Source organism: Zonotrichia albicollis, chromosome 1 (genome assembly GCF_047830755.1).
Source record: "Zonotrichia albicollis isolate bZonAlb1 chromosome 1, bZonAlb1.hap1, whole genome shotgun sequence".
Classification (NCBI taxonomy): domain Eukaryota; kingdom Metazoa; phylum Chordata; class Aves; order Passeriformes; family Passerellidae; genus Zonotrichia; species Zonotrichia albicollis.
The window spans coordinates 2,669,934-2,683,584 of NC_133819.1; positions in this window are offsets into that span (position 1 = coordinate 2,669,934).

A 13,651-nucleotide genomic window follows, 5' to 3' on the forward strand; every position below is an offset into this window, starting at 1 on the left:
TTATTTCTGTGGAGTGTATTTGTGCTCCATTTCCAGTTTTGAATGATCCAGTTTGCTCAGAAAAGCTCTTCCCCTCTTCTGGATGCTGGATCTTAGAGAAAAGTGTTTCCTCTACAAATATTTCTAGGCAGGGAAGAAAGTAATGAAAAACTAGGCAATATTTTACAGTTAAAACTTCATTTTTCCATGGGAGACATTCATATTTAGAGGCCAGAAGGTTTATTCTTCTGGTTTAATAATAAAACAGGATGTTTATTACTGGTATTTTCAATTCATTTGTGTAGAAATGGGACAAACGGCAATTTTGAAATGTGCTTGTATTGCCTCTTTTCCTGCTTTTCAGAATTAAATCCTTCACCTTGTGGATTTGAACGGAATTTTGAATTTTTAATGGTGCCATTTGAGGAAAAAGCCCTTTACAACAGAATTCCTTAAAGAAAACATTTGAAGCTGAGACTGAGATTATTATTTACCTCCAAACTATGCTTTTGCACCATTTATTACTTTGTGTTCTTTTTTTTTTTTAAAGAATGGAATTTGTTTTATCCTGAAATTATTTTTTTCTGTCTGATTTATGCACAAGCTGAGAAAGCAATGCTCTTGGAGCTCTATTAATAAGTGCTGTGAGAGGCCGTGGGCTGCAGCTGATGAAAAGCTAGAGCATAAGTACAAATCCATATTATTCTATGTATTTATTAAATAAAAGGGGTGTTTTTCCCCTCCTTTGACTTGTGCTGCTGCATTTATATGGGAAAGTGAAATATTTTTCTGTAGGTGCTAGAAACTTCTGTTGGAAGACGCAACTACAAACTCGCTTTTCACTGCTGAAAACTGAATTTCCTCCTGCTGAAATTAGGCAGAAAAATAAGTCTGGGAGGGTTTTGCCTGCCAAAGATACATGCAAACCTTTTTTTGAGGTTCTGCATTCCCTAGAGTTTCTGGGCTGAAGGGATTTTAGGACATAAAATGGAATTTTGCTGATATCACTGTGTTTGTAGCTGGGTCTGGAATGTTTGGTGGTTGTTTTTAGCCATGTGGACAAAACCCTAATTTGGGGAGCTGGGGGTGCCCAGCCTGGAGAAAAGGAGACTCAGGGCTGTCCCCATCACTCTCTGCAGCTCCTGAAAGGTGCCTGTGCTCAGCTGGGGCTGGGCTCTGTCTGCAGCAGCACTGACACAGCTGGAGCACACAGCCTCGAGCTGCACCAAGGGAAGTTTAGGTTTTTATGGAAACCCAGGGCACTGGGAATATTTCTGTGTCTGCTCTGGGGTGCCCTGACCCCCAGGGCAGCACTGACTCTGACCCTCATCCATGGAGAAAGTTTCCTAAACTCCAGAATAGACCTGAATCCACAAAAGTGTGCAATAGATTATAGAGAGCAGTGTAGGTGTGTCACTGGGTGAGAAATTGAGGATTTGGGGTTTTTAGTGTGTTGTGGATGGCAGCAGGATGGAGGGCACAGGGTGTCATCCTGGGTTTCTTCTTCATGCTGCTTCTTCCTCCTTCTCCATGGGTTTGGGTGGCATTTTGTGATTGGGCAGAAAAGTGCCCATTGCAGCTCTGTGGGATCAGTGATTGGGTTAAAAGGGAAAATAATCCAGGTGTCAGTTCTGAATGGGATAGTTTAGTCTAAAAACGCCTTGGAACAAGAGATTGTTGGCCATTTTGTGCCTTCTGATGAAAAGCTGCTGAACTCCCAGCAGTGAGACTGAGATAAGAAATAATAAACAGCTGAGTGTGAACATGAAATAACATCTCCAGTGCCTTCAATCCAGACCCAGAGAAACCCACACCTGGAACCAGCACAGGGTGGATATCAGGAAAAAGTTTTTGACAGAAAGAGTGATAAAGTTCTGGGATGGCTGCCCGGGGAGGTGGTGCAGTCCCCATCCCTGGGTGTGTTTAACAAAGCCTGGATGTGGCACTGGGTGCCAGGGTTGAGTTTAGGGGTTGGGGCTGGGTTGGACTGGATGACCTTGAAGGTCTCTTCCAACCTGGTCATTCTGGAAATTCTGTGAAGAAGTGCCTGGGAAGGTTTAGGTTGGATATTTAGGAAAAATTCTTCACAGAAGGGGTGGTCAGGCATTGGAACAGGCCGCCCAGGGAAGCAGTGCAGTCACCATTCCAGAAGGGACTTTGAAGATTCCAAAGTTTGGAACTTGAGGACGTGATTTAGGGGTGAACATGGTGGTGGCCCTGGCTTGATTCTTGGACTTGATGAGGTCTTTTCCAACCTTAAGTATTCCATGGTTCCAAGGTGATGGCCATGCTCATGAGGATGCTGCCTGCAGGTGAGAATCAGGTGTGAATTAAAACCCTCCCAGGTTTTCCAAGCCTTGGAAGGCTGGGCTGTCAAACCATCAATGAATTAACTCAGGATTATTTCCAATAGGGCTGATTCCCTGAATTCAAGGAGCAAGAGATTGCTCTGTACCTTTTTCCCTAACAAAAAAAAAAAATCACTTGCAAAATTCAGCTTAATTCAAGAGCAGCTGGATTGATTATTTCATCACAAAAGAGTCATGACAATGCATAATAATGGACAGCAGGATATTTACAAAGACATAAAAATGAGACCTTTTCCAGTGAATAATAGAGGGCAGGGATACATAGAAAATTATTCTGCCTTTTTTTAAATAATAAGTACTTGAAAGAATTAGCTTTATCCCAGCTCCTTCAGTGTTCATTTTTTCAGGGAAAAAATCAGGGTTTTGCTCAGGTTTCTTGAACACAGAACTGTTTCTAACACTTGCATATTGATGCCTGCAGCATTGCAAATTTAATAGATGCACCTCATTTGCATAAATCATTTAAGAGCACAGCTCCATGGGGGAACAGAGGAAAAATTAGCCTCAATATTTGATCCAGATCCTAATGAGGCCAATGGAGAGACTCATCAGGGCCCTCCCACCCCATTCCTGCCTCACTGGGAAGCCCAGTGGATGGATTGGGGTGGCAAAGGTGCAGGTTTTATTCTCACCTTTGACTTCTGGGTGACCTTTAACTATCTGTGCTGCTTCTTTATGGCTCCAATTCCTCTGTCTGATAAAGGAGAGAACTGTTAAAGAGATTCTTGGGAAATTATCTAGGGCTGGTTCCCAACGCACCAGATTTGTTAATTTATCCTGAAACTGGGGTTTTCAAAATTAATGCTTAACCCTTGATGGCTACAGTCAGTCAGGTGCTGATAAAAGCCCAGATTATTTCAGCTGCCTCATTCCAAATTAACTGTGCTGCCTGCAGGACACAGTAATTTGCCATAGAACCTTGCTCCCAATTCCATGAACAAGGGCTTTGTAAAGGCCCTTGTGCTGATGGCAACGTGTTCAACCTGCAGGACAAACACAGATCTCCTGGATTTGATCTCTGAGGTCTTTTCTGACCTTAGAAATTCTGTGATTCTCTGTAGGTTTCCAATCAGCTCCCATCCTTGCCCAGCCTGGTAGATTTGTCATGCTGGGGAGCTTTTTGCTGGCTTGGGGTTCTTGTGGACAGCCAGGAAGGAATTTGGGACGTGTCTCTGTGGGAAAAGCCCTCATGAGGTAAAACCTTAATCCCAGACTAGAACCTTGATCCCAGACTAAAATTTTGATCCCAGGCTAAAACCTTGATCCCAGTCTAAAACCTGCAGGCAGCAACCTGAATGCCCTGGTGTGAGTTAACTGCCAGGCTTGGAGCTTGACAGTTGGATAGAAGGTGATTAATTGTTATAAATATTGGAGTAAAAAATCATCAACGGAGGTTTTAAATTTTTTTTTTTTTTGTCTTTTGAGTGAGTGCTTTTCTGGGGTATCTCCTGCTGAGAGCTCACTCAAGGAAAAATTAATGTCCTTAATTCAATGAACGAAACCATGAATAGAGCAAGAAATGTCACTGCTAAATTTGATATCTGTATTATCTTCCAGCAAAAAGGAGAAAATTTGCTCCAGTGGCTTTGGACTAAATCCTCACACCTGAGGAATAAAATCTCCTTGTGCCTCAGCAGCTTCCCCTTGGGCCAGGCTGAAGGTCACTGTCAGATAAAAGCTCAGAGATGTGGCTAACACTGCTTTAGTGGTTTTTGGTTAAATCCATGAATTTCTGAGGTGCTCTGTCAAAACAAAGGATTTTCTGTGGGGGTACCAGTCATGAGTTTCTCTGGGTTTGGATTGAAGGCACTTGAGATGTTATTTCATGTTCACACTCAGCTGTTTATTATTTCTTATCAGTAAAGCAGTCTCACTGCTGGGAGCTCAGCAGCTTTTCATTAGAAGGCACAAAATGGCCAACAATCTCTTGTTCCAAGGCCTTTTCAGACTAAACTATCCCATTAAGAGCTGACACCTGGATTATTTTCCCTTTTAACCCAATAACTGATCCCAAAGAGCTGCAATGGGGACTTTTCTGCCCAATTACAAAATGCCACCCAAACCCATGGAGAAGGAGGAAGAAGAAACCCAGGATGACACCCTGTGCCCTCCATCTTGCTGCCATCCACAACACACTAAAAATCCCAAACCCTCAATTTCTCACCCAGAGACACACCTACACTGCTCTCTATAATCTATTGCACACTTTTGTGGGTTTCAGTCTACCTTGAAGTCTGGGAAACTTTCTCCATGGATGAGGGTCAGAGTCAGTGCTGCCCTGGGGGTCAGGGCACCCCAGAGCGGACACAGAAATATTCCCTGTGCCCTGGGTTTGCACAATCTTCCCACACAGAAGGAGCACAGGGAGACTTGAGGAAGATCTTTCTCACTTTGTGTGCCACTGGTGGGAGTGATGTCTCCATTTGTGCCAGGCTTCACCTCTTCCAGCTTTCCCCACCTCCTCCTGAGATCAAGACAAGCATTTCCATTTATTTCTCTGACTTCTGGATGAAGCCCTCACTGTGCTGACACAACCTTTAAGGTATATCCAAGACAGAAGTGTGGTTTCATGAAAACCATTTGCTGGAGTTAAAAGTAACTGGATGGGGGCAGTTTAATTCTGCTTCATTGTTGGTTAGCACCTAAACCACCCCAAAAAAATCTCATTCATAGAACACAGAGTATTTTTCTGGAGTAGAGACACTCAGCTGACTGGTTTTGAAGCACAGGAGAAAATAAACCTTGCCAGGCTCTTTCCCCAGGCACACAGTATTCCACTTTCACCATCACATTAAAATCCCGTTTCTCCCCTCTGCCAAAAATTGTTTTGGCCATGAAAGCCTGAGATTAAAAAAAGGGGCAGTACCAGGAAGCATTGCAGAGATCCCAAATAATTCCTATTCTGGACCAATTCTGGACCACTACCTGGACATGGATCTATTGTTTTCCCCTGAGCAGAGATGAGAAACTGGCCCCACAAATCTGCCTGAAGTTTCAGCCTAAAAATATCCCCTAAACATTTTAATAAATATAAAAATATTGTATTTACACTCACCTCATTTTCCTGTTTTCCTCACAAATGGAACAATTTGGGCTAAGCCTGCCTTTCCATCCTGTTTTTTGCTCTTGGGACTGTTTTATGTTTTCCAGAATGTGTTTCTGGAATGGTTGAGCAGGTTCCAGTGGCAGGGGCATTTTCCTTCCTTCATCTTCCAATCTGTTTGAGGGATTCCAGCCCTGTTCCCCTTTTCTTATGGGGTATTACCCACTGAAGCTGCATTTCAAAAGCACTTTTAAAACTGCAAAGCCAAACCTTCAAAAATTGGGGAACACCAATGGGACTTGGGCAATGCTGAAGAGAAGGGGGAAAAATCCTCTCCCATCTGCCTGCTCATGCTGCCCCTGAGGTGAAATCCCAATAAACAAGTTACAAACCAGACCAATTCATTTACATGGCTTGTCTGCCTTGAGGAGAGACTCAGAGAAAAGAGGAATTACAGAGGGCTGGAATGAGTCACTGCACTGCCTGCAAGGCTGAAGGGTGATGTGATCATTGGGCCTGTGAAATATTTGCTGCTAAAAGTAGATAATAGGAATATAAATATCTAAGCATCAATTTAAATATAAACATAAATATGAAATAAGCATAAATATAGATATATTTCTCATAAATAAAACATAGAAATAGAAATATCCTATAAATTCAAAGCTCTACCAGGAGGAGAACATCCACGGTCACCTCATCAATCCTACATGGAGCAATACATGAATTTTAATGCCCATTTCTGCAAAGTTTGGGGAGAGGAGAAAGAAAATCATAATCCATGGAGAGCAGGGGTTGCCCTGAGGTCAGGTTTCTTCTTCATGACTGGTTTTGGTGGCATTTCAGACACCCCAATGCCAGCTCAGGGATGCTGTTCATGCCATCCTGCTGCCCCAGCAGTGCTCTTATGGCCTGTAAGGTCTGACAGTGCAAAGGGACCCAGAAAAAATGTGGAATAAACACTAAATATACAGCTACTGCAGTGGGTGAAACAGGTTTGGGATCCTTCTCTGGTATTGAGGCCTGCTGCAATGGCCCTTTTCTATTTTATTAAACTCTGACTTTCCAAAATGTTTCCACCCAAAATGTTCATCAGCAATGACCCACTCCACTTTCCCCCATGAGACACTCCCAGAAATTCTTTGGGCATGTGCCATTTATCCTCAAGGATAAATGCACAAGGCACACCAAGGAGTATTGTAGCAATATCGCGACAGGATTGGTCAATTTGAGTGTCTGGAAATGTTCCCTGGCCCTTTGTGGCCAATAAATTCAATAATAATGATAATAACTTAAGTTGTTAACAGGACTGTCTGCATGGTTAAATCCAATTTTCAAAACTGGTGTTATGGTAGAAGGGTCACAGGGTAGTGACGTTGGTAGCACCAATATCACTGTGGACTTTCATGGAGCCACAGAATGGTTTAGGTTGGAAAAGACCTTAAAGATAATTTCATTCCACCCTTTCCATGAGCAGGGACACCTTCCACTATCCCAGGCTGCTCCAACCCCATCCAAGCTGGCCTTGGGCACTTCCAAGGATCCAGGGGCAGCCCCAGCTTGTCTGGGCACCCTGTGCCAGGGCCTGCCCACCCTCACAGGGAACAATTTCTTCCAGACATCCCATCTAAACCTGAACTCCTCAAATCAAAGCCATTTCCCCTTGTAAATGTGACAAAAGTCCAGAAATCTGTCCTTGGACAAAAGGAGAGTCTTTGCCGCAGCAGCAGCAGATGTTTTGGTGGAGGAGTTGTAGCACCCGAGTGAAAACCTTGATTCTGTTCATTTCTGCTCCACCAACACTCATCTGCTCCTCAGGTTTGATGCAGGGATGCAGCAGAACTTCCACACCAGAAATCACCCATTGCTCCTTGAGGGAGGGCAGGAATGAATGCAGCCCCTCCTTTTCCACAGTTGGTGCAGAGACGTGGGAAAAGCTCATCTGAACCACATCCAAACCTGCTCCTCCTGCTGTGGCTCCATCATGGCAAAACCCAGAGGAAAAGAGGGAATTCAGAGAATTAAATAGTGATTTGTGTTGGAAGGGAACTTAGGGATCATTCCTGCACTTAGGAACAGTTCCTTGAGGTATCATTCATGGGAAAGAGAAAAGATTTTTCTTCATGCTGTGGAAATGGGGAGTGGGAGAAGGACAATGAGTTAATATGCTTTGATCTCTCTTTCAAGTGCCTCCAACAGCTGCCAGGCTGTTCTCCCTCCTCCTTTGGGCTCCCTGCCATGCACTGCACCTCTTGAGCAAGCAGAGAGCAGCTCCTGTGTATGTTAATGTTTTACAGCTCCTACAGGGGCCAGGCTGGGCAGGACACCCCTCTCACAGAGTGCTGTTCAATTCTGGCATGCAGAAAGGGCAAAGTGCTGTGCAGCCCTCTGGGACACTGCCATTAGCACCCCTAATAATGAAGGGATGGGGCTATTTTTGGGCTAAGAGTGATTTATTGCTCAGATAAACAGCAGTCTCAGAGGCTGTGAGATTTGAGAGGAGCAAGCAGTTGGCCATAGCTCAACGTAGTCATAATTTCTTTGTTGCAAGACAATATAGAACTTTCTAACCCAACGGACAGTTGTCCCAGAGTTTATTTTGCTTTTCTAACCTATCACATTTACTTCTCCTGCCCTGTGTATACTTTTGTCCAATGGGCTTTTGTCTCACATGCATAAACATATTTCTATTATAACTTCTAAACTCTCAGCTCACTCCATACAACCACAGCCCTACATTATAAACCCTTCACCATCTTATCAATACAATTTCTCACTTATTTAAAGCACATTCTTTCTTACAACTACAGAAACATAAATTAATGATTTTTCTGCTTAATATCTGTGTATTGTATTTTTACATCAATGCCAGCTTCTCCCAAGGCTGCAAATAAAAACCTTCCATGTCTGTGGAAGTGTCTATATTTTTCTGATGCCCACAGGACACCCATGTGGTGCATCCCCCCTGCACAAAGGCCTCAACACAGCCTGCAGGAAAGTGCAAAGCTGCAGCACACACTGCATGTGGGAACCCAGGACATTCCTGTGGCTGCCCTGGAGGACTCCAGACCCTGGCAAGGGGCTGAGAGACCTTGGCACAGAGTCACAAACACCTGGGCCTTTGATTTGAACCCATGGAAACAATTACCAGCTTTGTGTGAGGAGTTACAAGCCACAAGGGTTTGAGTAGAATGATAGTGAATTTATCACAGGGTGAAAAAGTAGAATTTTGGGGATTTAGAATGGGGGTTCAAGAGGCAAGATGGAGGAATCTGGGCATGTCCTGTCCTTCTCCTTCTCCTTCTCCTTCTCCTTCTCCTTCTCCTTCTCCTTCTCCTTCTCCTTCTCCTTCTCCTTCTCCTTCTCCTTCTCCTTCTCCTCCTTCTCCTTCTTCTGCTGTGCTGGTGGCACTTCTGGATTCGTTTAGAGTAGAGACAGACTGTCTAACATAGGTGATAGGTATTGGAAAATTATTGTAAATAAAGTACAGGTAGTTTTTAGTATAAAAAGCGAACACCACGGCAAGGGTGGTCACTGTGCCACAACCCAACCTGCCAGACAGATCTCAGCAGGTCAGAGAAAGAATGTTATAGACAAGAGAAAATAAAAAACCTTGAAAAGCAGAGCTGAGGAATCTTGACTTCTTCAATTGCGGGCTGGGAAAAAAGACTTTTTAATAGCTCAGGAGCCATTTCAGCAACACAAAACCCGAGAACTGCACACACCAGAGGATGTGTTTGCTGCTTCTACCTGGCAAGAAAATCCTCCAGGTGCCCTGTCTGCAGTTGGAAAGTGGCCCACGAGGGCAATGAAAGGACCTGGTCCTTACCTGTGTCTCACCTGTCACAGCTGCATCACCTGAGCTGGCACTGCAGGAGCTCAGGTCGTGGTGTTTGGTGAATAAATACTTTTGGGAAAAGGCAAAGGTTGTCTGAGGTTCTGTTCTGAATCAGAGTGAGCTCTGGGGACCCCATGCTTGTTCCCACCTCTTGGGGTTCAGCTCCTTCTCTGGTTCCAGCTGAGGAGCTCACTCTGGAAGAGCCGTGGGCAGTTTGGCTGTGCAGTCTGTCCTTGTGCTAAACAGGGTTAAGCTGAGCTCAGCCGATAATCAAATCCTCTGCTGTACCAGAGAATTTCATTTTGGGGTAGAACAGAATTATTCTGTCCCAAGCACACACACAGAAGATTGTGTGTAGTGACTCCAGCATCCCAAAATCCCACCTGACCATCCTAAATGTGGATTCCTGGAATGGTTTGGGTTGGAAAGGACCTTAAGGGTCACTCAGTTCCAACCCCCTGCCCATGGAGGGGGTTGGAATTAAGGGGTCTTTAAGGCCTTTTCCAATTCAAACCATTCTATGACTTTATGAAAAACCACAATGACATCGATACATTGACCTGTGACCCGGCTAACATAAAATCAGGTTTGTAGATTGGATTTTAACCATGAGACAGCCCTGTGAATAATTGAAATTGTGTCCACAAAGTGCCAGGGAACATTTCCAGACACTCAGTTGATCACCTATATAGTGAAATAATAATTTTACTATACAGGTGATCAACTGAGTGTCTGGAAATGTTTCCAATTCAATTATATACACCCTCCTTGGTGCTTCTTGTGTTTGTTTTTCTGCTGCTGCTGCCTGCATAAAAATGTGGTTACAAGACTAAAATTAATGAGCCTGATCACACCCTGATCAGCTTGAGAAATTTCTCTCACAGTAACATCCAGTAAAACAAAGCTATTTTAGGAGAAGAAAAATTCAGAAGGAATGAGTTTGAGAGGGTCATGAGACTGGAAATCCAGTGCAAAACGTAAGGCCTTTAGGTAACACTGGCAATACTCTCACATGGTATGGACCAGGTGTCGCAGACACCTTTTATGAGAAATCCTTTCCTTAGGATTTTTCCTCCTGAGAAGCTGAGAGGCCTCAGAGGAATAGAAAAACAATAATTATCTGCTGCTGTGGAATGCAACAGGTGGATCTGTGATTGGTCCATGTTGGATGTTTTTAATTAATGGCCAATCACAGTCAGCTGGCTCGGACAGAGAGCCCAAGCCACAAACCTTTGTTATCATTCTTTGCTTTTCTATTCTTAGCCAGCCTTTTGATGAAATCCTTTCTTCTATTCTTTTAGTATAGCTTTAATGTAATATATATAATAAAATAATAAATCAGCCTTCTGAAACATGGAGTTAGATCCTCGTCTCTTCCCTCAACCTGAGACCCCTGTGAACACCATCACATTCAATAAAGAGTGTTAATTAAGAACCAATCAGGTCCAGCTTTATTGTAATTATCAAAAAAAAAAAAAGTGTAGTGTCCAATAAACTTTGCATTTACCATCTGACTTAGAGTCTTTATGTCACTTTATTCACCCTTCTTCAGTACAACAGCGACACTACAACCCCAAGGACAGCTTGCAGCTACTGTGAGGTATTTTTGGAGCCCAAGGCTAATTTGGAGAAGCATCATCAGCACCAACACAGGCTGCTGTGAGGAGAAGGAGCAGCAGGGAAGAGCAAAAGAGGATTCTGGCCTTTTTAAAAATTCAAAGACATTGAGGTGGATGACCCTTTTGCATACCATGTTCCTAGATGGTATGAGGAGCTGAGCCAGGACAAAAACTCCCAGCAGCAAACCCTTCTTCTTGCATGAGGTTCTTGGTGTTTTGATGGCTGGTGTTTGCAAGGTCACCCTGTCTGGGAGCAGCCCCTTCCCTCCCTCTTGTGCTCTCGTGGTTGTGGGCAGTGACATAACGTGCAAAACATTTACATCCTCCTGGAGAGCAAGAAACTGGAAATAAAACATGGGAAAAATGCAATTCCAGCTCTGTCGCTGAAGTGCTTTGATAAAAATAAGCAAAGATATCAGATAAATGCATTCCTAAGTCACCAGGGAGGGATGAAGTCCTCTGAAAACCACATTGGGTAATGGAATGATATAATTCCCTATGATGTCCAGTGGTTTTCTGTCGCAGACATCTTTTTATGAAAAATCCTTTCCTTAGGATTTTTCCTCCTGAGAAGCTGGGAGGCCTCAGGAACAAAATGTAAACATTGATTATCTGCTGCTGTGGAATGGAACAGGTGCATCTGGGATTGGCCCATGTTGGATATTTCTAATTAATGGCCAATCACAGCCCAGCTGGCTCGGATTCTCTGTCCAAGCCACAAACCTTTGTTATCATTCCTTTCTATTCTTAGCCAGCCTTCTGATGAGAACCTTTTCTTCTATTCTTTTAGTATAGTTTTAATATAATATATATCATAAAAAATAAATCAGCCTTCTGAAACATGGCATCAGATCCTCCTCTCTTCCCTCAACATAAGTCTCCTGTGAACACCATCACAGTTGTCCATTCCATTGCTGTCAGTTGCCTTTTCCAGACATTTAGAAAGTGCAGGGAAATAGTTTTAAACCTTCTGAAGGAGCTGAGAGCAGGCTGCTCTTCTTGTGCCGGAAGAGGGAGGCAGTAGAGAAGATGGAGGAAATCAGGAGCTGTGTGAACATCCTGGAGGCCACAGATCTGGGCTCCATCTTCAGCCACAGCCTCGTTTCTCCCACAGTGGCAGCTTTATTTTTTCTGTTTGGGATCTTGGAAGCCATAGTGTTGCTCTTGCACTGTACTGGCTTGCCCAGAACTGTCCCAAACAATAAATTAAAATTCAGATTGATAGATTTTGCACCCCAAAAAAAAAATAAAAATAAGATCCTTGTTTTGTATCACTTAGAGTCAAAAAAAAAATCACAATATGCAACCGCGGATGGATTGTCCTGGCCTGGCATCAGACATTGCCACTGCTGACATCTGCAGCTAAGATAGCCCCTAGGAATTCTTTATTCAAGGAAAAGAAATGGGCACTTTGGGTGAGGTTTTCAACTACCCAAAAACAGTCTTGGAGAGTTGTAGCAGATCCTGTGGTGCTTGAAAAGAGAGGAGGTTTAGATTGGATATCCTGAAGAAATTCTTTCCTGGGAGGATGGGGAGCCCCTGGCACAGGGTGTCCATAGAAGCTGTGGCTGCCCCTGCATCCCAGAAGTGTCCAAGGCCAGAATTTGGAGCAACCTGGGATAGTGGAAGGTGTCCCTGCCCATGGCAGGGGGTGGAATGAGATGAACTTTGAGCTCCCTTCCAACCCAAACCATTCTGTGATTCCATGGTACTGACCAAATCTCCCATGATTATAAAGAGATTCTCTGTAAAAATGCAACCCAGTTAATGAAAACATGATTTCAACTTGAACAGATTCATGACAAAGTGGAAAATTGGGCCTGGGAAGTTTTTCTGAGCTGGTTTCATGGACGCTGAGCTGTTTTTCTGTAGCCACAAAATGAACCTGTGGAAAAACGCCTCGATGTAATCGTTCATTGGAGAGACACAGAGAGCAACACACAGCGCTTGTCACACGTGCAGCAGGATAAATGGAACAAGCAAAGGTCTGCTCTCTTATTGCTCCCATCTGGAGGGTAAACCTGACATTTCTATCTGCCAATAGCAATTTATTGTGAAGCAGAGCTGCGGGGAAGGTTTCCTCGCGCTAAATCAGCGAGCAGGAGAAAGGAACCGTGTGTTACAACCAAATGAGAAGCTTAATCACAGCCTACATGTCTGGCTGCATAAATAATTCAAATACATACAGCTGCAATTTCAATATATTAAACCCCAACCTCCCAAACAGCCCCGTGAAAAACAAAAGTTAATATTCCATTAGTAAAGAAACGGAATAAATTGAAGTTTTGGTTTGTTCTCGTTTTGTCTTTGGGGAAGAAAGAACTTTTTACAACCCACAAGAAAAATAATGGTATTAATGATCATCTGGGGGTTACCCCATTCCAGTTAATCTCTCTTTGCTGGAGTCACAGTCAAATTGTCTCTGTTGAACCCACAGAGCCCCAAAAAATTATTCCTGTCACTGAGCCAAGGTCATGAGTTTTAGGTGTATTACTGGAGGTAGAAAATATTTTCTCTGCTTTTTAAAAAAGTTATGAATTTATGTTTTTCTTACAAATGGGAACATTCGCTAAGTGTTAATGTAGTAAAGATAATTATGATCTTAACATTATGATCTTAACTGTCCTTTTGGTGACAAGTGTTTTTTAATCCTGTCATATTCAAGGTTTCCATATGCATTGCTTACAAAAAAAATCTTATTACAAGAATTTGATTTCCATATTAACATAGGGCAGAAGCAAAACCCAATTGTTTCTATAAGGAGAGAGTCCTGGATATCCTGTGAGGTGGGCAGGTGTGTATT